Genomic DNA, 3,833 nt, shown 5'->3' with positions numbered 1-3,833 from the left:
ACGGGGCTCCCTTAGCGGTGAGCAGGAAGAGAAGCCAAGGTCACACTTGCACAGGAGTCGGGCGCCTGTATTGACAGTCTTAATTGGGTGCGGGCGGCGGGCAGGAGAGGTATGGATCGACCCAGAAGCAATCAGTGGCCGGCAGAGAGAGAGAGAGGAGATGTCACACACACACACGATGACGGGCCACTACATTTTCATACAGGGCTGAGCTTTTTAATGCGGACGACGCCTCGCACCGAGGACCCGTCACTTGGGCAACTCTTCATTTGCACCTCCGCCACGGCGTTGGCACTCGCACACGGAAACACGGAACCGATGTGCAGTGTGCCCGCGAGCGACAGGGGGGAGGGGCGGCTGTCAGGGTCACCTCGACCCCGCTCTGAAGGGGACCTTGATTACGGAGAGCAGCCGTGAGTACTACTACCCGTGTCTTTATTACATATGTATTTATGCACGGCTACCAAACATCGGGAAACAGGAGCTTTTACAACTTTTACACAGTCGAGGGCATCTATAAGCACCGCAGGCCTTCACTTGATACTACACGTCCTCAGGGACAATGGACACACAATTGAAGGGACTCTGTGCAGCACAGTAAGGACGTGCTGTTACTCTCTCCACTGCATACTGCATACTGTTACTCTCCCCACTGCATACTGCATACTGTTACTCTCCCCACTGCATACTGCATACTGTTATTCTCCCCACTGCATACTGCATACTGTGTGCTCTTATTCTCCCCACTGCATACTGCATACTGTGTGCTCTTATTCTCCCCACTGCATACTGCATACTGTTACTCTCCCCACTGCATACTGTGTGCCATACTGTGGGACTATGGAGTCACATACTAGGGACCTGAGTAACACATATGTTTAGTACATATGGTTAGACTTCCTGTGTCAGATGCAGATATGCACTTAGGGTTTAGATTACATTAGATTAGATTAGAGCTAGGAAGTGTGCTCATGTCCCTTAGTTAACTAGTACAGGTACAGGCTAGTAGTTAACTAGTACAGGTACAGGCTAGTAGTTAACTAGTACAGGTACAAGCTAGTAGTTAACTAATACAGTTAGGGGCTAGTAGTTAACTAGTACAGGTACAGGCCAGTAGTTAACTAGTACAGGTACAAGCTAGTAGTTAACTAATACAGGTACAGGCTAGTAGTTAACTAGTACAGGTACAAGCTAGTAGTTAACTAGTACAGGTACAAGCTAGTAGTTAACTAGTACAGGTACAGGCTAGTAGTTAACTAGTACAGGTACAAGCTAGTAGTTAACTAATACAGTTAGGGGCTAGTAGTTAACTAGTACAGGTACAGGCCAGTAGTTAACTAGTACAGGTACAGGCTAATAGTTAACTAGTACAGGAACAGGCTAATAGTTAACTAGTACAGGTACAGGCTAGTAGTTAACTAGTACAGGTACAGGCTAATAGTTAACTAGTACAGGTACAGGCTAATAGTTAACTAGTACAGGTACAGGCCAGTAGTTAACTAGTACAGGTACAGCCTAGTAGTTAACTAGTACAGGTACAGCCTAGTAGTTAACTAATATAGTTAGGGGCTAGTAGTTAACTAGTACAGGAACAGGCTAGTAGTTAACTAGTACAGGTACAGGCTAATAGTTAACTAGTACAGGTACACAATGCCACAGGACCCAGGTGCATAACATTAGAAGCATCCTCACCACATTTCTAGCAGTAGATGCTAAACAGTGCTTCTAGCGGTGGATGCTAAACAGGTAAACAAGCAAACAAAATCTAGGAGCTAATCCAATCGTCTCATGTGAGGCCGCAGCATCTTGGGGTCCGCGACGCCTTGCCTGGGGGTCCGCGAAAAAGTTTGGCTTCCAAAGGTTTTTCATTTATTTTTATTTTTTATTTATTGCAATACAGTATACAAAACATATAGACTAATGTTGCACGGTGTACCGGTACTAGAAAGGTACCGCGGAAACCTTACGTAAAAAACGATAAGGATTTGCATATTTTTAGTATAGGTACTTCATTAAAATAGCACGCAATCAGAGCGCACTCACTGTTCCGCTCCCTGTCAGGCTGCCTGCACGCATTGACTGCAAGGGCGGGGCTTTTCTGTCCTTTGAGGGGTCCCTGGCCCCATAAAGTTTGAGAACCCCTGCTTTACAGTATAGTGGATTGGGCTCCAATATACATGCGCACACTGCTTCAGCATCACGTTTTGTAGCTCCACACACCCTCAGCAGGAGGAAAAGGACTACTCATAAATGCTAGAAAAGAGAGTGGACCAGCACTTGTGGCATTATTTGTCTTGTGATTTCTGTGTCCATGCATCTACAGTACTGGTGGGCTGTAGTCTTAACTCTTGTGTTGCACATTGATCATGCCATACAATACTGTATGCACTTGTATGTGTAACACAATCTATGTTTAATGATTAAGAATGGATTCATGCTGAAATGAAATATTGTAATGTATTATGAACTAAATGATTGCATTGCAGACTCCTGAATAGTTATAAAAAGAATCCAGGACATGCAAAAAACGTAAAGGATATTTTGATATTTCTCAACAACACACCACTTTTCAAACGGATTTCCATGACAAACGGAAGTCCACGTCACCCCACCCCACTCACTTGCACGGCGTCTGGGCCCAGCACGCACGCGCGCACACACACACACACACACACACACACACTCACCTGCACGGCGTCTGGGCCCAGCACGCACGCGCGCACACACACACACACACCTGCACGGCGTCTGGGCCCAGCATGCACGCGCGCACACACACACACACACACTCACACACACACACATGGACGCCGTCTGGGCCCAGCAAGCACACACACACACACACACACACACACACACACACACACACACACACACACACACACTCACCTGCACGGCGTCTGGGCCCAGCACACACACACACACACACACACACACACACACACACACACTCACCTGCACGGCGTCTGGGCCCAGCACACACACACGCACACACACACACACACACACACACACACACACACACACACACACACACACACACACACACACACACACACACACACACACACACACTCACCTGCACGGCGTCTGGGCCCAGCACGCGTACGTGTGGGGGCTGCAGGCCCGCGGGTCTGGAGGGCCTGGTGGTGACGCCGCTCCACCCGCTGCTGTTGCTGCCCCCGCCCCTGGTGTGGGCCACCACCCGGTACTGGTAGCTGGTCCAGGGGCTGAGCGCCGCCGACCCGTCCAGGAAGCTGAGGGGCTCGTGGGGCTTCACCTCGGCCACGGTGGACACCGGCTGGGTGCCCTTCACCCTCCGCTCCAGCGTGTACCCCTCCAGATCCCCGTTGGGCTGCCCAGGGGGACCCCAGGACAGCAGCACTGAGGTGGGGGTGTCGGAGAAGAGCTGGGGCGCCGGGACATCCTCGGGGGGCCCCGGCGGGGTGCGGAAGGTGTGGGATTGGGCGGAGCGCGTGCACCCCGCGTCCGTGCAGGCCTCCACCTGCACCGTGTAAGTGCTATGGGGGCGCAGAGGGGTGGCGGAGAAGCTGGTGGTGTTGCCCGGCACGGTGGCGACCAGCTGGTCGTTCTGGTAGAGGTGGTACTGGGTGATGGGGCCGTTGAGCTGGGAGGGGGGGGCCCAGGACAGGGTGGCGCTGTGTGGGAGGATGCTGGACACCACGGGGGGGTCCACTGCTCCTGGCCCTGGGGGGGGGGGGACAAGGGGACGGTGAGTGGAGTGAGGGACAACAGTAATAAATACAGACAGGATCAGATAACTTTGACATTTCATCATTTAAAACATGGATAGCATACTGCAATAGTGCATT

Source organism: Clupea harengus, chromosome 14 (assembly GCF_900700415.2).
Source record: "Clupea harengus chromosome 14, Ch_v2.0.2, whole genome shotgun sequence".
Lineage (NCBI taxonomy): Eukaryota > Metazoa > Chordata > Actinopteri > Clupeiformes > Clupeidae > Clupea > Clupea harengus.
The sequence above is the reverse complement of the archived record's forward strand: the minus strand, read 5'-3'. Positions refer to the sequence as shown.